The 23,506-nt window shown below is 43.7% G+C and overlaps 1 protein-coding gene across 11 annotated transcripts in view; it reads left to right on the plus strand.

The window, feature by feature from the left end:
• CALN1 (calneuron 1) overlaps nucleotides 1–23,506 on the plus strand; it is a 522,356-nt gene that overhangs the window by 416,274 nt on the left and 82,576 nt on the right. The window lies entirely within an intron of this gene.

Raw genomic sequence — 23,506 nt, forward strand, 5'->3', positions numbered from 1 at the left:
AGTAAATACCACCTAATGGAAGTGTTCATGGGATACTCTAGGAACCAAGGGGGTCCTACCTACCCCAGGTTGGGGAGTCAAGGATGACTTTACAAAGGAAATGACGCTTGGGTTGAATCTTCAAGGACATGTATCCACAGTGAAAGTTTCCAAGGGGCCAAAGTGAAAAAGAGTTTTCAAGGCCAAGGATAGACATGTGGAAGAGCATTTATTCATCTGCTTTTAAAAACCTGCATATTAAAATTCCTACCAACTCTAATATGCCATCATCATCTTAATCTTAACATGGCAAATATTTCTCTTCTTAGGACAGTATTTTATATAGCTTATTTTTCAGTCATTACAGAGCAATGAGCTTCTCTGAACACTATGGTACCTCCCTTAAGAAAACCAGTCCATTCCCAAGAATGTGTGTACTCAGTTGTTTTTTTCTTCTTCTGTTGCGGTTTTTCTATTGCAATATTTCAGAGAATACTTTTGTGCTGAGGTTTGAGTATCAGTAAAATAAGAATCTTTTGTGAGAGTCTATGAAGAAGCTGTGCCAGGATGTTAAGGGAAGAACAAAGCTGTATACCTCAGAAGGTTCTTAGAGTTATTTCAGCAGATGTACTAGATTCATAATTGTCAACCGATGATAAATGAAAGGAAAAATTTTAAGCACCTATTATGTGTCAGGCAGATGTGCTCTATGAAACCACCCTGTGGATAAAGTATATTTTATGACCATTTTACAGATGAGGAAATGGTCCATCAAAGATGTTAAGTAACTTGTCCAAGGTCAAAAAGTAAGGAAGTGATGGAAACAAGATTCATAGCCATGGGTAGCCCAGGCCTTCAATTTCGGGGCCAGGACAAGTGTGCCCGATGAGTGGGGTAGAGGTAGAGGCCAGCATTTCCCAAACTTCTGGTGGTCCTTGGATTCCATCCTGCAGGAAACACACAGTGGGTCATTTTCCTTGGATAAATAAATTTGGGATGCTTTAAACCGCTTGTTTCATTGCAAGGCTTAGCAAAACCTTCAATATGCTTATGAACATTATAACCTTCCAAGGTGGAGGAAAGCATGCATTTACTCTGCAAACTTTTCAACCATGGAACCCTTAGAATTCTTCTGTCCTGGAGTGACCTGCCTGATGTCTTTCAGAGCCAGGGTCAAGAACACAAGTTAAGAAATACCAACAGAGGTAATAAATATCACATCACACACCCTGGGGATCTCTTTTTGTTTGAGGTTAGCTTCCGCTAGGTCTTCCTGAGCCACTTTTGAGTTTATACCATGTTCTCATAACATCCTTAATTGTTCTGCATATCCTTTTCTCTCTGTCTCAAATGCCCTCTCTTTACCCGGCGTGTAGGGGTCCTTTTTGGAAAACCACGCTGCCGACCTTCCCCCAATTTCCTCAGGCCATTCTGGGAACTGGCTCCTGTGTACCTCCAGAATGTCTTGGGACTTAGAGTTATAATAGGCAATTTACTTTCAATCCACTGGATGGCAACTGCATTGAGATCAGGGACAATGTCTTTGTATATAGATCCCAACCACCTAACACAATGGCTGGCATACAGTAGGCACTTAACCCATGCTTGAATGAATGAATGAAAATGAATGAATGAAGTGAATGAATGAATGAGTTAGCCTCACTGGTTTGGAAGTGCGTGGGTTAAATGAGTTTAAATAGCTGGATTGGAACCATGTGGTGGAGAGCCTTACCTTCAAGGCTTTAAAGTTTTTACCTTACCATATAAGCAGTGCAAAGCCTTTAAAAAGATTTTGAGTGGGAAATTTGAATAAGATGTTTTAAAATGGCATTTAAAGAAGATAAATTGGTGAGGCCAGCTTGAAGACGAGAGGTCTGGTAAGTGTGGCGGCATCCAAGCCTTAGGTGATGATGGCAAAGACAGCTCTCATTGCTTATTTATAGGATTGGCTTTAGATGGATGATGAGGTAAGAGCTGGAAGTATATTTTATTCAAAAAGCAGATATCATTATGGAGCAGTATAAGGGATACAAAGATGAAAATAACATATTCCTTAGTGTCCAAAATCTCACAGATTGATCAAGATTGATCCAAGATGCACACACGAAAAATAAACTATTGCAAACTCTCAGTATGTTTTATGTAGTGGAACAACAACAAAAAAAGGTCACAGAACTAGAGAAACCATGGAAACTCCAACTGAGGAGGTCTGAGACTGTCTCACAGAGGAGGGAGGACTTGGCCTTGGGAGATGGATGGCATTCCAAGGGGCTAGGGTCTGAGAATCTAGTGGACACCAAGAATGATGAGTGTTGGTGAGTCTCAGCCAGTGTCTGTGATCGAAGCTGGATCTGGTTGACCCTCTTCCTTTGAGGGACATGCATTTTCTGCCTGGGGAGGTGAGGAGGTCTTTCTCCCTGATATCTTCTTCAAAAACTTAAGGCATAGGGCCAACTGTCTATTCCTCCAGGTTTTTCCATTCCCCTGCTTGAATGCAAAACAAAGGAACAAAAGCCTTGACATACCTGAGTTGTCCTGGTGGAGAAAGCAATCTACATCCACCATCTCCACCATCTCCACCATCTCCTGTAATCATGGAAGCCTCGTGAGTGCTGAGTTATTGTTGCCATTATACAGATGAAGAAACTTGAGCTCAGAGATGTTACATATTTGTTCAATTTCAGTCTTGGATCAGCTCAATATTGACAAGTCCTTTGATACAACATGTCAAAGGGAACTGTTGATTAGTAACCTGCCTTACAGTTGGACAGTCTCTAAGAGTCTTCAGTTGGACAAAGTTGGTTAGAGACACCTTTTTCTCAGGTCTTCATAAAAATAATTTCACTCAGGCAGGACACAGGGTGTTTTGATATTGGTGAGGATGGTGGTGAGAGCATATATTTGCATTATGTTACAAAATATTTGTCTGTGGACTGTTTGGTTTGATCCTTACGCTATTCCCTCTCTTCTAGGTAAGTCAGAGATTATTATCCACATTGTATAAGGTGAGGTATCTGGAGCAAAATGAGGAACCAATGAGTATTATTTTGCAAATGTGTGCCATCAATCTTGAATGCATTGCTTCTAAGTCTGGATTTTCTGATCCTGGGGTATTTAAAGTTCCCCAGCTCTCCATCCCAGTCCATTCCAGTGCTCAGCTGCTCTGAATTGAGCAAACTCAATTCTCTCTTATAGGCTGTGATGTCCATTTTCTTTAGAGTAAATGTGTTGGTTTTTGTCTTCTCTGCTGAGTAGAAGGTGGGGAAGAGGACCATTTGGCCCTGACTCCCTGGGTAAGACCCTCATGGTTTGATAAGAACCAGGAGGCTGCCCACAGCCCAGGAAAAGACCCTCACTGGTTGTTCAGCACCCATGCTGCCATCCCCTCCACGCCTTTCTTTCCTTTTCCACCTGTTCTGTGTCTCACCTCTCTTTTTTTTTAAAAAAATTAAAAATTTTTTATTTAAAAAATTTTTATTTATTTATGATAGTTACAGAGAGAGAGAGGCAGAGACACAGGCAGAGAGGGAGAAGCAGGCTCCATGCACCGGGTGCCTGACGTGGGACTCGATCCCGGGTCTCCGGGATCACTCCCTGGGCCAAAGGCAGGCGCCAAACCGCTGCACCACCCAGGGATCCCTCACCTCTCTTTTTGATGCTTAAAAAAAATACCCATGTGCTTCAGCCATATCCTCTGCTTGGCTGCAGGTGATTTACCATCTCCTCTGGAGAAGGAATCTATACCTCCCAGACCATCTCTCCTTTCCTGGACTGAGAATGCTTGACTACTTATCAGCTACACTACATCTCTAATACAGACTCAGAATTCTCTCCTTTAGATGGCTGTCCTGTCCAACCTTAGTGATCATGAGCCTCTGGGCTCCTGAAATCCACATCCAGCCCAGTTGCTTTCATTTGTCCCTAGAATTGGTGGAATTTGGATCATGTCTTTTAAGCTACTAGGTACGTGTTGCTACAGATGTGCAATGACAATGATGCCTGCTGTTGGAAGGGGAGGGGGGTGGGCTGGGTCCGGAAATGGCTACATCCCTGGAAATCTCAAGCATGGTATCTTTAAGGTAATATCTTAAAAAAATAAAAATAAAATAAAAATAAAAATAAAAAGGTAATATCTTGGCTTCAGGCCCCTGCTCCTCCCCTTGGTCAGATTGGTGTTTCTTATCTCTATTTTTTTTTAATATATATATAGTTGCTTCACATCTGCCAGGCTGTGCCCCTATTCCTAGACATTTGGTTTCAAAGCCTTAGGTGATCATTTTGAGAGGAAGAAGTGAACAGGGAGACAGAAACTGTCAGAAACCTAATTGGCTCACCTCTCTTCAAAAGGCAGTGCTATTGAAGGTGGCTCATTTCTTGTCTCATTTTGAAGGAAGGAAGTGTAAGTGTTGGCTAGCGTTCATCTTTGCTCAATCTCTTGCTCTGAGGAGCTTGAACCTATCAGAGGGTGAGATCTGGGCCCAGAATGGAGATTTAAAGTTATAAAGCAGAGGAGACAGGCTTTCTTGAAAGTTTTCCTGCAGAGGCCCTAATCCCTTTCTGATTTTGCCTTAAACAACACACAGAAGTGGTTGTGTGCCCGCGACCCAATGCCACCATGCTTTGTATGTCGGGTGTATATCCTTCAGTAAGAGCTGGAGGCATTTTATAAACTCTAGTTTTAGAGAAGCAGTGGAGCAAATTAAAGAAATCCAGCTGCGCCCCTTACCACCATGTGACCCTGGACCAGGCACCTCCCCTCGGCTCTCCCGTTCTATCATCTGCGACCAGAGACAGCGATTCCTGGCCCTTCTCACAGCTTGTGATGAGGACCTAATGGACAGCATGTGTTGAAACCATTTGCAACTCGCATGGTAGGGAAGGGACAGGAGTGATTCTGCTGCCATCGGTCTCCCAGAGCTCTTGTGAGGACGAGAGGCCAGCCCCTGGCTTCTGTAACTAGGACCTGGGCAGTGGACACAGTTTAACTCCTCAGCTGAACACATTGTCCCCAGAGGGCAATGGGCCCTCCAGTCTTCGGAATAACTCCTTGCCAGAGGAGCTTCCAGAAGCTAGGCTGTAGAATCCTAAGAGTTGCCGTTGTAGGGCTTTGCCTAGCATGGCAGCGAGAGCTCCCTGGTGCACAGTCAAGTGATTAACTGCTGGAATATTTGGAACGGAGAGAAGCCAGCCTCCAAGCGGGGCCTGGCGAACTTCCCATAGCTCTTTCCACCTCCCCCTTTACCTCTCCCTTTTCCTGGGGGCGGGGGGGCAGCTGTCAGCGGCAGCCACAGGGGATGAGGTAGCCCTGGGGGAGCGTGCACATCTGGTCTCTGCATCAGCTGGTAATGGGAAATATTCTTTAGTTCATCTGCACATGTTTGTGCTGGATGCTGTTCCCAGCATCCACTTTATAGGTGCTGGCTCGCCCCCAGCTCAGCACCCAGAGCCTTCACCCCAAGGAATTCTGGCCTGGTCACGGCCTTGGCTCAGCTCCTCGGGCTGGTCTGAGCCGAAACTGCTGAGTCTGTGAGAATCCCATGCGCCGATTGTTTTTATAAGGTGATGTACTGAAACCCAACCCTGAAAAACACAACTCTCGGCTGCCAGATCCGTAGTTAAGGCCCTAACGGAATCGTTGGACACCAGGTTCCCGGATCCAGAGGATAATCCCACCCCAAACCCACCGTGCCCTGGGTCGGACGTGTGGCTTCTCAGGTTGCGCGGACATAGCTTCCGTTCTGCCAAATTCTTGGGTTCGCTGTCTCCTGCCAAGGTCAGCAGGAACTCAGTTAATCTGCTGCGTGAGTCCTAGCTGAGAAATAGCCAGAACTCGGGAATAGGAACTCATTTAAAAAAATAAATAAATAAAAACCTCCCTACTTCGCATTAAGGAGGGAAACATGTCCAGCCGCATTTCCGAGGGCAATTGCAAACAGGCACCTATTTTGCATGACTGGTTTCTCTGCCTTTAGGTTCTTGCAAGTGGAAAAGTTGCAACTGTAGTAAAAAGGCAAACTGCATTTGAAACACTTGAGAATGTAGAGGGAGAGCGAGCATACCCTCAAATTGCCAAGTGCTTTGGTTTGACAGGGCACGCAGTCTGCTATCCTGGGGTGGGACTGGTTATGGGGAGCATTTGCTGGGCACAATGCGCCCAGCAGAAATCCTCAGATTTCACAAGAAGGGGCCCTGGCTTGTCGGGACCTTCTGGAATCTCTGAGCAACTAATGTCTCTTCTGCTCAACTACTCAAGTCTTTCCCTCCCGCCCCTCTTCTCACCTCATCCAGAAGTTTAACATGCACTGGAGCATAGATTCAGTCCTGGAGCAGAGAGGCCAAAGTCTTAGATGATTAAGCCCTTTGCACTCAGTCAGCTTGCAGAGAGAGGAAAAAAGGGTTTGCCCTCTGACCACAGCCTATGGGACCAAAGGCCCCCGAGGTTCCCTTGACCGTGGTCTTCTGTGATTCGGTGAAGCCCCTTCCTGTGTGTGTCAAAGACAGAATGTCATCATAGCTTTCTGGTCTTCAGCCTCACTTTGCTGAGGCAGGGAACCCTAAAAAATGCCTTTTTTCTCTCATGTAAGAGTTCAAGAGAGTCTATGGCTAAAGGCAGGGAGAATAATGTGTACAGAGAAGCCGTTCTGATTTAGTGAGTCATTCATATCTCAATATATTACCCTTTTATTCCAGGCAGAATTTTAATCAGAGGTGAATCTTATCCATAGGGAAAGTCATCTCGTTTTTCATCCGTGCACCCACCTGCTGAGAAATACTTAGGATTTTCTCCCTGCCCAGCTCCTGGGATTCTTCTAATCAGAGATGGAGAGCTGAAGGGTTTGCAATCATTACTTTTATTTATATTAATATATCACAATGTCATGGAAATGTCAGGTTCTACTGCCTCTTGGGAACTAAGTGACATAAATGAAGGAACCCAGCCCATCTCAAAAAACTAAAGGAGGTAGTACTTGATAAATAGCAATCAGATGGGTAAAAGCCTGATCACCTGTATTGAATTCTAGCCTTACTCCTGAGGTGAAGTCCCCGGTGGATGGCATGTCCTCAGATAGATGCCAGGACTGCTGTGCATTTGAAATGTAAAATATAAGCAATCTGTGATTTCCGAGGCTAATGTGATTTCTAGTGAATGTGTAGAATTGACAGGTTATTTATCAAAGTGTGGGGCCTGGTTTTGGTTTCAATCAGGGACGAAAATACAGGGTTTGTGCTTGTTTCAGCAATCCCAAAATGACACAGTCATGGTCCACTGGAGTCAGAAAGGACTTTGAAGATAAACTTGTCCCAGACCTTCATTTTACATGAGTTTCTGGGTTTGCTCGTGTTCACACAGCAAAACGAGCGACAGAGCTGAGACTGGAACCTGATTTTCGTGGCTTCAAGCCAGGTGTTCTCTCCCATCTTCCCCCTGCCAGTCCACACCTGTAGATAAATCTTATTTAGCACCTGGCAAATCATAGCCGCAGGGCATTTTGTTTTCTGTTTGGGAAATTTTGGGGTGTAAGTAACAAAAACCGACTCTTAGGAAGCAGAAAAGGAGTATATTGGTAGAGTATGGGTAGCCCTCAAAACTCATAGGAATGCTAAAGAAGCAGGCTGAACAAAAAGGGGCAGAAACTAAAGGTAGTTTCAGGGGGACTGGATTTCAGGAAATGATTAGCAGGGGGAAGCTGCTAGAATGAATGGGTCCTTTTTTCTGCTCTTTGATAACTCCACTCAAGAGTGAAGGAGAGACTTTGACCTCCAGCTAGGTCACTGGTATTACAGGCTAAGATTGTCCAGCTCAAGCAGTCAGTGGATTAGAGATCCTAAAGAAGAAGAGGGTCCAGCTGGCCCAGCTTGGCTTACCGGCACCCTTAGGTGTGGATGCTAAACAGCCCAAACTGCCACATGTCCAGACATTCCTAGTGTTGGCCAGCATTTCCTGACCTCCCTTCCCATGGCCTGGAAGTTAGACATAAACATGTAGCTCGATTAAATTATGAAATGAGCAGGAGTGCTGTGGGTCACTTCCAGTATGGAGGCACTTAAGAGCTGGTATGTGCCTCCACCTGTTCTCCCCTCGCCATGTCCAAGCCTTGGGATTCCTATCAACCTGGCAGCATCAGAAGCTAATGCAACCTCTGTCACCTGGGTCTCTGAGGGACGGTCGTCAGCAGGGTCTCTGGGGGTTGTTATAACAACATATCCTAGACTGTCAAAACCAGTGTGCCCACTTACCACTTACAGAATGCCCTCCAGAGTGTTCACGTCAAGGGCACACAGACATGTTAAATATCCCATCACCTCACCACCACCTAACTTGGTGAGAAATCTGCCTGGAAACTTAAAGCACCATAACTACGTCAAAAACCTGGAATAGCCTCTCGGTTTACTCCAACCTGTTCAGCTGAGTATCTGACTAATTTCACCCTATCAATCTCACACTCACAGATTTACAGGGCTATTATTGGGTAGAAAACCAGTGTGTTTAGGATGTCAGGCACAAAATGCCTCTGTTAGCAGTCAGCTTGGTTGGTTGATTCGTTGGTTGGTTGGCTCGTTGGTTGGTTGGTTTTAACCAGGGAGTATTTGTATAAAGGAGGACTCAAAGGTGGATTTGTATAAGAGACATCTGCCTATCCCTGCATACTTGATTTTATCTCAGGGAAATTCTATCTGACAAAAAAAGCTGGTTTGATGCTTTGGGAAACTCAAAATCAAACATCATAGAGAAGTCAGAAAATTATGTATGCAGAAATGAAACATGCGGGATCCCCTGGTGGCGCAGTGGTTTAGCCCCTGCCTTTGGCCCAGGGTGCGATCCTGAAGATTCAGGATCGAATCCCATGTCGGGCTCCCGGTGCATGGAGCCTGCTTCTCCCTCTGCCTGTGTCTCTGCCTCTCTCTCTGTGTGCCTATCATAAGTAAATAAAAAAAAAAATTAAAAAAAAAAAAAAGAAATGAAACATGGAGGAGCATAAAAACATACAACTGGAAGTTGCTGGATTCCCTAAAGAAGATATAGATATATAGATAAATGAATTAATTGGATTAATGAACAATGAATTATTGGATTGACTGAATGAATGATTGAATTAATGAATTAGAACTAATTGGTTCACCAGGGGCTTTCCTGGTTACCACATACACTTTATATATTTAGTTAAAACTCCCTGATTTACCTTCAGTCAGAAGACTCAGTTTATTCACTGGGAGGCGGGATGGGGACAGACACATGTGACTTGGCATGGTGGGCTCAAGCAGTCTGGGCTTGAGGAGCCCTTGGCTAGGTTCCCTTTCAGAAAGCAGAATGAGAAGGCCATTTCTCTGCTTGCCTTTCTCCATTTTATTTATTTTTTTTGAAAGACACACAGAAAGAGGCAGACATGGGCAGAGGGAGAGCCCGATGTGGGACTCGATCCCAGGACCCCAGGATATGCCCTGAGCCGAAGGCAGACACTCAACCACTGAGCCACCCAGGTGCCTCGCCTATCCCCATTACTTGAGGTTGTGGTAAAGGTAGCAAGTTAGGCAGAGGGGAGAGGGTTTTGAATAAAATGCAGCAAGTTATGCATCATTATATTTATTTTTCAATATATTTCCCAGTGTTCTTTAAACATGTCTGCTTTTCTCCTAAAACTGAGAACTTTGAAAATTAAGCAAAGTAATTTTTGTTTTCCATTCTGGGCCAAACTTCCCAGGGTCACCTTTAGGTTTGGTCTTTCTCCAGGATCCCCAAAAACCTTTCAGTGTTAACTTTTTGATTTATGTTCTGTCTCCCATTCGGTAATGAAAGTGGTTATTCTTGACCAAACTCTATGCTTGGAGATTGGGTCTACAATGGAAGAAAGATAACTCCCAAGTAAAACAGTGTGATCTTTAAAGAAATTATATGATGTAAGTATAGGGGGAAAAAGTCCAGGTTTGCAACACCGAAGCTCAAATTTGTGGGAGACTGGAGCCCAAAATGGGATTAGCTTTGGGTGGAGGTCAGGCTGGGCAAAAGGGGTCGGTAAGTGGGAGAGAGAGAAAACAGGTTTTAATTTGAATTAACTGCAGGTGTGAAATGATACACCTAGAAAAGTTATGTGTCTGAAGGATCACAGAACCAAGTAAAACTGATTAGGACAATAATCTCAAGCCTGGACCCAAGACCCACAATAATCTAGTATAGGAATAATTTCTGATTCAAAAGAGCAGGTCTACACACTGCATGCATGCACACACACACACACACAGACTCACACACACGCACACACACACCACTTTTGTCAGTCTTTTATGTCGAGGACAGGAGATCATCAGATCTAACACCATGAATACCAACTATGAACATGAAGAATCATCTCATAGTCTGGTAGAAGCCGTAGCAGTGTGTGTGGCACACGTCACACACACAAGCTCTAACGTGGGAATGGAATTGTCTCCACCTGCTAGGGAGACCGACCTCTGAGAATTCACAGCTCAAGGGCCGAACGTTGTGCCTAGTGGATAATAAACGCTTACTGTAGGTTCACGAGTCCTGTTATTATTGAGTCCTTCAGTGCTCAGCAAGGCCTGGCAAAGTGGGTATTCTCACTAACCAAATGAAAGCGAGGCCTCCAAGTTAAGTGACCTGCCCCAGAGTTACACAGTAGAGCTGCAACTGGAATCTGGGTCTTTTTCGGAGTCCGCACCCAGCTCCTATTCACCACATCATTTGCTGATGTGGACGCCCTGCGTGGTGTTCTTTGTAATTTATGCATGCAGAGTCACTGACCTTTGCAAGCAAGCAAACAGAATGCTGCCCATTCCCTTTGCCCCCCAGTTGGCCATTTGGGTTTGCTGCACAAGAATGCGTGGTAATGGCTTCACAGGGAGGGAAAGGCAGTGTTCTGCAGACCCTTGCTATGAGACACATCAAGCCTTCATTAAGTTGTTTTTTTTTTAAAACCTCATTTCTGTTTAAAAATAAATTGATTTAGCAATTTGCACAGTGCCTCCCTGGACCATACTTTATGAAGTGGAACAATCACTTAAATGTTCAATTATCCTAAGCAGAAAAGGCCAGAGGAGGCATGCAGGCAAACCACACCCACGGCATGGCTCCCTCTGGCTCCCTCTCCACCGGCAACAGCCTGCAGGCGGCCCTGAGAGAAGTGCTCCGTGTGAAGCCAGGGCCGCCCCAGCCCAGGCCCTCTGCCTCTGTCACCTGAACCAGGCCAGGACCCCTCCCCATCCCAGATGCACAGAGGCCAGACTTGGGGCAGAGTCGTGGGCCTCAAAACACACGCAGCCATTTCTTTCTGCAAAAAGAGGCGCCGTGACCCGTTTGCCACCTGGGCAACCCAATCATGACCTGGGCTGCTGCAGCCTCACTCCCCGCTTTCTGGTGTACCCTGTAAATCAGGGCCTGCATCCCAACGCCATCTCAACGCCTGCTTATATCCTATGTTGTGCATGCTCGTGAGAACTTGCATTATTAGTCTGTTTGCCCATTTGTGTTTTTTTTTTTAATCTTGTTTCCTAGAATGTTAGCTCCTTGGTGCCAGGTGCACCTGTCTTGTCACCAGCGTGCCTCCCATCCTTCCCGCGCTGCTCCACCTCTAACTCCTGCTCCGTATCGTTCGTTGAGTCAACGAATCCATCTTCCATTCTGCTCTGACATGCCATCACTGTGTGCTGTCCTCCTGGCTCAGACCAAGATTTCTTTTCTTTCCTTTTCTCTCCTTTCCTTTCCTTTCCTTTCCTTTCCTTTCCTTTCCTATCCTTTCCTTTCCTTTCCTTTCCTTTCCTTTCCTTTCCTTTTCTTTTCTTTCTTTCCTTTTCTTTTCCAGATATTAAAGCGTACAACAAGGTTCAGAATAACTGACACAGTATGGTAATGGTGAAATAATCAACATACGTATCCATGGCATTAGAATCTAAGAACACTTAACATTGTGCTAAGAACACTTAACATGAGATCTACGCTCTTCACAAATTTTTAAGTGTGCAACGGTATTGTTGGCATCAAGTACAACGCTGTGCAGCTTATTCAGCTTGCTTAAGTGAGTCCTTATGCCCGCTGACCTTAACCCAACCCTCACCCCTGCCTGCGGTCCTGGGCTTGGGAACTCCAGCGATCTTCCCGTATCCCTCCTTGAATTCCGAATCCCTTAAACAGCCCCCCACACATTCCAAGCCTCTGGATCAGTGTCTGAGTTCTCCCCCTCACTGCCTGCTGGCTCCTGGCCCCGGAAATACATCGTCTACATCTGAACAGCACTTTCCAAAGCCTGGAAAGCGGAAAGTTACGCTCTCCTGCTGCCAGATTCCACAGCGTGGTGTTTCTGTTAACAGTCGACAGAACACGCCAGAGGGTTTGCACCAAGTACGCTGCCCCCAGCAGTGGCAGAGTGTCCCCCTCACGGCATCATACATTAAAAGTTTCTCACTTAAATTTGCCATTTTAAAAGAGAGCCGTAGCTCCTTGCATTTTCTTTTCGGCGACCTTAACTGTTTCACTTCTCGATCTATAAAAAGCAACTGTTTTACTTACTGATCTATAAAACTTCAGTACTCGGGATGTTAGATGTTTGTCTGTCACAGTCACGGAAAATGTTTTGTAAGTTTCCTTTTGTATTTTAGTTTTGTTTCTCTGGTTTTTGACATGGTAACATTTTAAAAATTTAAAGTTGGTAAGTCTAGAAATGTTTTACTTTGTTGTCTTGCTTTTATGATTTTTAAAAAGGCTTTTCCCCGCCAGTGCTTACTTAAGTACTTAAGCTATCCTTCTCCTTTTTATGGTTTATAGTTTGATTTGGTAAGTGACATTAAATTCTAAAATCCTTCTGGGGCTTACCTTCATTTACATGATGAGAATTTCACTTGATTTTTTCCCCCTGGAGAACCAAATATCCTCATGCGTCTTTCTATGTCTAGACAGATTCTATGCCATGGATACGTATGTTGATTATTTCACCATTACCACACTGTGTCAGTTATTCTGAACCATATTGCACGCTTTAATATCTGGAAATACTGTCCTCCCACCTTATTCTTCCATGTTTATTTTGCACATGAACTTTAGAATGTTCTTTCTAATTCCAAAATAAATATCATTGGGGTGTTTATTACATTAAAGACTGACACCTTTAAGATATAGGCTCTTGCCATTCAGAAACGTGGACTGGCTCTCTAAATATTTGTTTTCCCTTTACAAATTTCAGTAGAGATTTTTCACTGCTTTCCATCACAGTTCCATACGTTTCTTGTTAGCATTATCCCTTGACATTTTATGAAAAGTGTGGGGGAGGGGAGGGCTGGTCTGGGAGGGAGAGTGGGAGAGGAAATGTGAGTGTCTGTTGTGAGTGGAATTCTTTTTCCTTATGTTTTAGTATTGGCTGCAGATAAGCCATCGAGTTTTGCTGAATTTCACTAATCCAATTGGATCTGAACCTCTTACCTTTTATAGATACATGTGATTATACAGAGTTCAGTATTTATAATTTGGTCTCCTCATTTCTGATAGTTATGCCCCTTGTTTCTAGAATAAAATTCTAGGCAGATAGCCCCTTCCCCATCCCCATCGTGCCACCACATTCCAACATCTTGCTTCTGTTGCTGAGACGACTACTCTCTGAACATGTCAGAGAGGATAATTTGTCAGTGGTCAGTCTACCTGTTGCTTGCTTGAGGATAACCTCATTTTTCTTTTTATGGCTGCTTTGGGGAGTTTGCTTTGTTTTTGCATTTTGCAGCTTTATTATTAACAGGTCTGGTTGTGGATTTCTTTTCATGTATCTTCCTTCGGCTCTGCTGGACTTCTTCAAACCACAGATTGCATATCTCAGCCTTTAAATGCTCATGTGTTGCCTACTCCCCACTCTCTCCTCTCCTTCTGGAACTCTGGAATTAACCTTTCAGTTAGATCTTTGCCCTGTATGTTTCATATACTCTCCTGCCTCTACCTTCTTCATTCCAGACTACGTCTTCTCACTATATTTCAGTTCATCAATCCTTCCATTAGCTGTGTCTAATCTGCTCTAAAACCCACCATGAGTTCTTCATGGCGGGATATTCTATTATACAGTCCTTTTCTTTCTTTCTTTCCAATTTGCAGTGTCTGTGTTATTTTTCATAGTTTCCAATTCATTGCCAAAATTATCAGGCTTGGTTTATTTCACCTTGAGCATTGTAAAACCCGTCGTTTTACCATCTCTGTCTCTAACCTCAATATTGAAGTCCCTGCTGGTCTATTTCTGTTCTCTCTTGTTCCTGCTGGTTCTGGCTCACAGTCTCTCCATGTGCCACGCGATTTTTTTTTTTTTATTGTTTGCTGGACATTGGATTTAGACACTATGTTTAATGTTGAGGTCTAGAATGACATTATCTCTCTCCGGCCCCTCTTTTTCTTTCCAGAGCAGGGTCTTGCATCCTATTGATATTGAACAAATGCTCAATTTCCATCCCTGTTTCCTTTAGGAAATAAATTTCAAAGGTATATACTTAGTCTGAATACTCAGTTACATTCCCTTTACCTTGTGTTGGAGTCATCTTCCACAGGTTCAACGTAGAATTCTTCTTTCCAAGTTTTTCACCCTTGAACAGGGGGAAATGTATGCAGAGCAGGTGTTTACCAAAAGACAACTCAAGTGGCAAATCCCCGGTTCTGCTCCTTGGACATTTGGGTGCTGGTACATCATTTAGATATAGCCATGTCTGAAGGATGCATTTAATTCCAGAGTTGCTTGCAAATTTCCAGAGTTTTGTTTTGTTTTAGCAGATCTTTATCCACTCGGGTTCTGTAGACTGAGATGGGATCCGCTCATGGCTTTATTTACTGGTTCCCTGAAACATGGGAAAGGTACCATAGAGGAACCCAGCCCCAGCATGTTCTGTTCTCCTGTCAGACACGTGCTCTGCTAGTGATAACTCTTCTCCCAGGAAGCTGGCCAGTCCTCCTCTGCTTGGAAACAGAGTGTTATCTGGGGGTTGCAGGCTCTGTGTGGACAGAGGAAGAGGCTAAGGTGGAAGTCAAAGGAGGGGAGGCACTAACAGCTCCCCCTACTCACTCACAGCCCAAAACAAAGGTGTTTGCCCAGCTGTTCTGTTGGTTCGGTCTATGCTCAAGGGCTCAAGGATCATGCTAAAGATTTTCCAAAGCCTTTTTTCCTCCTTCCTTTCATGCTTTAAAGGAGGAGGCTTAATGGACCTACACAATGCATCCTATTATGCTTATTAATCCAGCACCACCATGGGCCTTCAGTTGTGAATTCCTTCAGGATTCTGATCCAATTTCAGTTTATTGTTTTTCTGTTCTTTCACAAGTATTTTAGTGAGAATTTGGGAACTGTTGGCATCAGGACTGGTAGGCATATTCCATTTTAACTAGCTCAGCTATTTTTTGGAACCTAATCTTTTATTAAGCATTAGGAAGTGCTGAGCTTGCAAGAGAGAAACAAATTCTCTGGGGACATGCCGAATTAATAAAGGGAGATGATAGTTGGTGACAAATCGGCCCTCAATTGCCAAGTTTATACAGTCACAGATTTTCCAATATCTATATTGTCTACGAAGTTCAGTGTCCCTGCAAAGAAATATGGCATTACCAATCAAGTCACATCCTTTCTCACTTCTGGGCGATGACTCTAAGTGAACAGACAACTAAAAAAAAAATCAAAGCATATATTATTGAAATTGAAAGACATAGTATGTGTTATTTTCATAATAATTGGTGCCCTTTGTAAAATTCAATTGACTTCTGAGACACAGCAGGCATTATATAGGCGTTCTCCTCCTATTTCAAATAGCTTACAGAGATATTATTTGTAGGAAATAAGCATTTTAAGATATTTCTCTGGCCAGCATGATTCCAAGCTTATTAACTATTGAAATGTGTAGCATCCCTTCAGAAGTTTAGAATCTCAGTTAATAGTGTTGTGGAAACCATTTGAATATAGCTTCATCCTTGGCTGGAATGGTTGTGGAATCATTGGTCTGGACCAAACCCTGGCCTCATTGGGTGCAATTCTGGAAGGCCTAATCCTTCTTTCCAGGTCTCCTTTTAAAGGTAATTTTGTTCCCCTTCATACAGTTGTGTTACTTGACCACGGCTCTTAGAGGCATGGCCACATGGATGAGTATAACATGTATATCAGAATTCAGTCCCTGTGAGAGAAAATCAGATTTTCACCAGGGAGAATCAAGCCTGCCAACGATGACACATGGGAAGCATTCCCGCGAATCCCAGAAACAAAACAAGTCATTAGTCGAATGAATAAAAAATCAGGATCATCGTAATTATTTGACATTCTTCTAAAAGTTCTAGGCAGTTCAATGAAATAAAAACACGGGGAACAATTAAAATGAGATAAAATTGTCAAGGGAATCACTAGGAGTAACACTAGAAGAAAAAATGAGACTCCAACAAGATAGCCAAATACAGATTAAATATTACAAAGCCAATTTCTCGTGCATAGCGAAGCCAGTCAGAAATATGAGAAAATATTTCATTCCTAGGAAAACAAAAATGTAAAACATGTAGGGATAACCTTAATAAGAAACATATGGAATGACACCAAACTGCTAGGAATTAGAATGAAGGATGTTTGAATGAAGAAGCCTATCATGCCCTCAGAAAGCAAAGTAAATACAGTCAAGGCATGGGCTTGCTTCTTCGAGTTAATGCGTATACAGTAATGCAGGCTGAGCAGCACGTGGGCTCTGAAGCCAGCCTAAGCCTAGCACAGCGGTTGAGAGCCGGGGGCTCTGCAGCAAAACCCCTCACACCGGACTCCCCCTCTGCCACAGTCGTGTGACCAGGCAAACTTCGTACCCTCTCCATGCCTCGGTTCTCCCATCAGTAAAATGGGAGGATTATAATAATCATTTTATGTACTGTTTTTAGGCGAAGTGAAAGTGTCAATATTTGTGAAGTGCCTTTCTGGTATGTACTATGTGTTTGTTAAATTCAACTGACTAAGCCGACCAGAAGCCTGTGGGCAGAGACTACATCTTTCTGATCCTGGTATCCAGAAGTCCCGTCCCCACTTGGTCCTTGATACAGAGATGCTCAATTGATAAACATTCGGGATCCCTGGGTGGCGCAGCGGTTTAGCGCCTGCCTTTGGCCCAGGGCGCGATCCTGGAGACCCGAAATCGAATCCCACGTCTGGCTCCTGGTGCATGGAGCCTGCTTCTCCCTCTGCCTATGTCTCTGCCTCTCTCTCTCTCTCTCTCTGTGACTATCATAAATAAATAAAAATTAAAAAAACATTAAAAAAATTGATAAACATTCACCAGGAACACCTGGGTGGCTCAGCAGTTGAGCGTCTGCCTTCAGCTCAGGGTGTGATCCCGGGGTCCTGGGATCAAGTCCCACATCGGGCTCCCCACGGGGAGCCTGCTACTCCCTCCTCTTCTGTCTCTGCCTCTCTCTGTGTCTCTCATGAATGAATAAATAAAACCTTTTAAAAAAATTCATCAAAAGGCACAGAGACTGGTCCACACTGGGCTCTTTCATTGCTATTTAATTTTTGCTGATTTGATAGACATTTTATCTTACTTGGATGTCTATTTCTTTGTTAGTGAAGTGGATAGATTTTTTTTTTCAAAACATCATTTGCTACCAGTTTTTCTGCTTTCTCTCATTTCTGTCCCCGCTTTTTGCCTTTTCTTCATTTAATTATTGAGGTCCCAGTGTTTTTCTCATCAAATAAAGACCCAAAATACTCTGCCATAAGTGATGCAGATACTTTTCCTGGTTTGTTGTTTGATATTTAATTTCATCTCTGCTGGTCTTTGATGATGGAGGGTTGACCCGCAGAGACTTAGAAAGCCCTCCTCATGCAGAACTTTGAAAAACGTGGACTTCTGTTTCTTTTTATTCTTTATATGGTCTGCTTTTTAAAACTATCAATTCTCCAATCCATCCGTACTTCTTTTGGTGTGTAAGGTGAGGATTACACTTAAGTTTTTGTCCCTAAATACCTAACTTTTAGGAAACTTGAAATGATGTTGGGGGTGTGATGTGTCAAGGTGACTCTGACATTGTCTCCAAAAAGCCAACACTCTGCATTGAACAATTTCCTTCTTTTTTTGTTCAGTTAATTACTTTGAAATACCACTCTTGCAGTCCACATTTCCCCCTGTAAACAATTTTAACCCAGTGATTTTCAGCCAGGGAGATTTTGCACACAGGAGCACACACACATCCCTATCCCCCACCCAAGGGACATTGGGTCATATCTGGAAACAGTTTTTGATGATCACAGCTCAGAAGAGGTAGAAGTTGTGCTACTGGCACCTAGTAAGCAGAGGCCAGGAATGCTGCTAAACATCTTTCAAAGTCCAGGACACCCCCCGCCCCTGCTACAAAGAATTATCTGGCCCTAAATGTCAATAATGTTGAGGTTGAGAAACCCTGCTTTAACCCAAAGAATGAAATCTAGCTAGAATAAGATGTTTCTGGGAATTCTGAGGCTGTGTTTGGAATGTCAAAAAGAAAATACCATGACATGAGCCCTTAGGGTTTCCTCTGAGCCTCTTCTGTTCTTCTCATTTCAGATTTGACCCTTTGTGGCAAGGGAAGGGCAGATCTGAGGAAAAGCTAAAGAAATAATATTGGGCCAGAGGTCATCTTTGAAGGATTTGTGAATATTTCCCTTGCAAATCAGGTTTGGACTACTTCCCAGGGTTCTACCCAAGCTAGACATGATGAAGTCAATAAAATCTCCCAGGATTTATCAAGCTTGGAGCAATTGGTCTCGTATACTCTGTCAAGTTTCCCCAGGATTTAACATCCCACAGCTACTGAGAGTGGGTGCTGATACCTGATATCCTAACCAGATTCCCAGGTCCTGTGTGTGGATTTCCCCATACTGACTTAAAGCACCTCCATAGCATAGCCGACATTCTTATTTATGCAGGGGTCTATTTGGGGGCCAACCTCTGCAGATTTTACTGATTAAATATTGGCAGCATGGGGCACCTGGGTGGCTCAGTTGCTTAAGTGTCAGATTGGCTCAGGTCATGACCTCAGGGTCCTGCTCAGAGGGGATCCTGCTGCTCTCTCTCTCTCTCTGCTCCTCCCCTTCCCCTTGCTCTTGTGCACTCTCTTGCTGTCTCTTTCAAAGAAATAAATACAATCTTAAAAAATAAATGAATAGTTTATTTGTTTTAGAAATACGTTTCTAAACATATTTAGAAATACGTTTTAATACCTAGTTGGACAAGTATTAATTATTCCTTCCAAGCATCACTCAACCACATTTTTACTTCATATTAGCAAGTTATAATTTTTCCAGACAGAATTGGAAGACATCTGTCATTGCATTAAAAGTTTCACTGGAATTTTGATGGAGAAAGTGTAACCGAACAGAGGAGGGGGTTCTCTCAGACACTGAGGGTGGGAAGGTAAGTTGGATGAGCCTTCTGGAAAGCCGTTGGGCAGTGCCTATTAGGTAAGAAGAGTCTTTAAAATACTCATGGCATCTTGGACATGTGATTCCACTTCCAGGAGACTGGAGCCACAGACAAAAAGTATGCAGTTGTTTGCTTTAGCCTCATTTTTAATAACATAAAAATAGAAGCAACCTAAGAGTGAAAGAACGTTTCTCTATGATTATATAGCCAATCAGTGGAATATTAGGCAGCCATTAAAATTATGTTCGCAGGAAGATTTTTTTTTTTAATATTCAAGGACATTTAGAATAGAAATTTGCATTAAGGGCTGGAAGCAAAGTTACACATTTGGTGTTAACCATGTTAAAACGTGCAGATGCATAGAAAGATGTGGAAAAGAAATATGCCAAGTACTAGTAGTAGATAAGTCTGGGTAAAATATTATGGGAGGTTATTTTTCTTCTTGAGAGTTTTCTATTTTATATAATAAGCATGTGATGCTGTCATAGTATTTTTTCACAAAATATTGATAGAATCAAGGAGAAATGCAGCATGGAGACAGAGGGTGTCCACAGCCCCAGGCCCGTGAAAGAAGGAAAGGAAGTTGAGTCTCGTTAGGGAGCCAGAGCATGGACTGGACCCAGGCCTCACTGGCAGAAAAGACCACAATGCACGGTGCCTGCCCTGGCTCCTCCCATCATAGCAGAGGTACCCGTCTTGGAGTTCTGTTCCTAAAAGTTGTGCTCTCATTTTCCCTCCCTCCCCTTGTCCAGGGAGAAGGGAAGAGAAGTCATTCAGATTCCCTCTAGGTCAGGCACTGTAGTATCTTTCCCAGAGTGTAGACCCTAAAGTGATCCAGCTCTTTCCAAGGCATCATAGGTCCCTGTTCTCAGCCTCCCCCCTGACACCCCCCAGGTTCCCAGCTCTGTGGTTCATCCTTGGCTTTTGTCCCCTGCCTCTACCTTTCCTGCCCTTGCCACCATGACTGGTCCTTCAAGCTTCTGATGCTGTTCTGGGTCCCCCAACCACAGTCCTTCCTTCCTCCTTCTAAGCAGAGGCCTCCCTCCTACTTCAAGAACAACAGAGAGGCATCAGAGGTCAACATCCTGGACTCCCTTTGCCTATTTTCCCAAACTCAGGGGCATCACTCTGCTCACTTCTGCCCTAGGCCCTCCACCCACAGGGCCCCTAGATCCCACTCCGCTCTAGGACTGTGCCACATCCGTTCACCCCTCTCTCTGCCACTTCACAACTTCTTACCTCCAGGCTCCCAATTCTTGGCCCACAAACTTTCCAATAACTGACCGATCATTAGGACAATGAACTTTCTTCTCTTCCAACCCATCACTGTCCGGCTTCTGTCTCCTCCACTTTGGAGGCATCTCGGCCTTCATCCTACACTAATGGGATATCCCACTAATGGGGAAACTCAAGGATTACCTTATAGCCCTTCTCTTTCTTGACCTTTGTCTATATTTGACACAAATACTCCTTGTCTTCTTTTTTGAAACTCCTTCCTCCTTTTTAAAACTATAGCAGCTCTGTAGGGTTATAATTCATGTACCATACAATTAACCCATTCAGGGTGATGTACATTGGTTTGACATTTTTCTCTTAGTCTTTTCTTCTTCCAATGTCTTAAATATTTCTGTTCTCCAGACCACCTTCCATAGCTCTCTTCATATTATATTATTCTTTTTTTTAATGTATTTAAATTCAGTTAGTTTAACATATAGTGTACCATTCGTTCCAGATGTAAAGTTCAGTTATTCATCCTTTGCCTGTAAGACCTGTAAGACCCAGTGCTCATTACATCACATGCCTTTCTAATGCCCATCCCCCATAACCCCCTCCTCTCTCCCCTCATATTATATTATTTTCACACTTGAGGAGGTTTCACTCAAGCCAAGAATTGTAACCTGGCAATTCTGACTCTTGTAGCTCTGCTCTAACTAACCCCACACTTCAATCCTATGCTTCAGTCTTCTCGTTGCACTTTCCAAATGCACATATCCACCCCGTTGTCCTCCAGACATTTCAAACTCTGTGGGTCCCAAATTAAATGTGTCTTGCCCTTCCAGCCCACTCACCTATTCTTCCATCAGACGTGCTCTTCCTCTGGTCCTACACATTTCGCACGCACACATCGGTAGCATTGTCTGTCACTCAAGGGAAGCTTCATTATTCCGTGTTCCTCCCTCGCCCTCACCCTCCTTCTCTAGCCTGTCACTAAGTTCTGATGATTCTAAATTCCTAGGCATGTCTTGTCTGCATCCCCCTCCCTCTACCAGCACTGCTGCTTAGTTCACACATTATCACCATGACCTTGCTTTGACTCTTGTCGAGACACCCTCCCTCACCCATCTATCTGGTTTCCCTAACTTCAAATTTGCTACCACCAGGGCTCCTTTCCTAAACTACAGACATAATCATGGTCCTGCTGGCCAAAGAGCCATCAGCGATGTGTGCCTAGTGCACTTCGCATAACAGGTCAAGCCCAGATACCCGAGTACCCCAGATATCCTGCAGGAGCAGCACCTTGTCTGCCTCATACCTCTCTTCTCCTACACACCCATCCCTCCACACCTATCCCACATGGGTGATATTCTCCATACATGCCTGTCTTCTAAAGAAGGTTAAAACCTTCATATATTTGAAACTGTTTAGAATGTTCTCTGTTAAGAATTTCCCCTTAGCAGCATCTCTCTTATCCTCTTAAGATATAGGTTGAAAGGTAGATGCTCTCCTCTAAGTTCCTACGGGACCTTGTACCCTAATCCTATTTTGCCATTTCCACATTTTTGTGATCTTGTTACACGTTCCTATGCCCAGAAGAATATAAATTCTTCAAGAACAAGTACCCCTGGGGTACCTCTTAGTCCTCTGGGATCCTCAGAATCTATTACTACACCCAGGAGAAGAAGGAAGGCAGTAATGCCTGATTAATTGCATGGATGGATGGATGGATGGATGGATGGGCAAATGAACCTTTTCAACAAGGACATGACTTGCTAAAGGAGAAACAGGAGTGGCTGAAATACTGGCTCTGTCAAATCCCTTCTGGGGCACTTGAGGCCAGCATCTTCACTTTGGCTGCCATGACTTTGAGTTGTCATGTGGACCCAGCTGATTTAATAATGAAGCTTTCAAAGGGGACGTTTGCCTCAGGGGGCAAGGACTTTGTAGGTCACCATGAGATGATGAATCACTGCCTTCAAAGCAGAGAAAACTTGCTACTGTCTTTGAGATGTGCATTAAAATTGTGTTGGGTTATTTGTTAGGACTCGGAAGCCACCCTGAATTTCTGAGCGAACTCTTTCTCTCAACCCTCAGATTGACTTCTTTGTGTCATTCACATTTTAAAATTGTGGATATGTTTGCTGGAATGAATCAAATCGACTCATTCTACTAGCAGCAGGGATGGTTTTGAGCCTGTTACTATGGAAATGAATTTTTTACTTCTGTGGTTCCTTCCTGATTTTCAGGCTGTACAGCAACATTTGCAATGCTCCTGTGAATTTCTCCCCAAAGAGAGGAAAGGATGAAAATAGAATCATAGGGATAGAGAGCCAGGGATTTGTAATAGTCAAAAACATTTGGCAAATCTCTTTGCTCCAGGTCAGTGCATCCCAGTCTTGTTTATTTGTTTTGTTTATGGTTTATGTGCTAAGCTCAGCACTTCCTTGCTTTGACACAACTCACTTTCTAAGACAAGGACAATGTTATTTATTTATTTTTTAAAGTCCCACAGTACACTCCATCATCAAGGAGCTGATCTGGCCCAAAATGGGAGCATGTTGACTTCATGACCCCAGTGTCCACCTTCCCCGGCCCCAGGGTCTGTGTCTTTGTCCAGTTTTTTATTCCAGTGGTTTTTGTGGCATTCTGTGGCATGACAAGGTAATGCTTCAGCCTTGTCCTGTGCTTTGATGGAGGGAAGGGAAGCAGAGAGTCACACCTTAGAGGTGTAGAAAATGCTCACATATCCTCTTGCTCATAATATTCCTAAGAAGAAATAGGAGGAAAGGAAAAAGAGAGATTTACAATTTTGGGACTTAAGATGCTCTGGAGTTCTGAAAACACTAAAGGTAGTGTTTAGTGTCCATCCCTGGAAACTACTGCTTCTCATTCCTGCTGCCATTATATAATGTTGGATAAACAT

This window comes from Canis lupus, chromosome 6, assembly GCF_003254725.2.
Source record: "Canis lupus dingo isolate Sandy chromosome 6, ASM325472v2, whole genome shotgun sequence".
Taxonomy (NCBI): domain Eukaryota; kingdom Metazoa; phylum Chordata; class Mammalia; order Carnivora; family Canidae; genus Canis; species Canis lupus.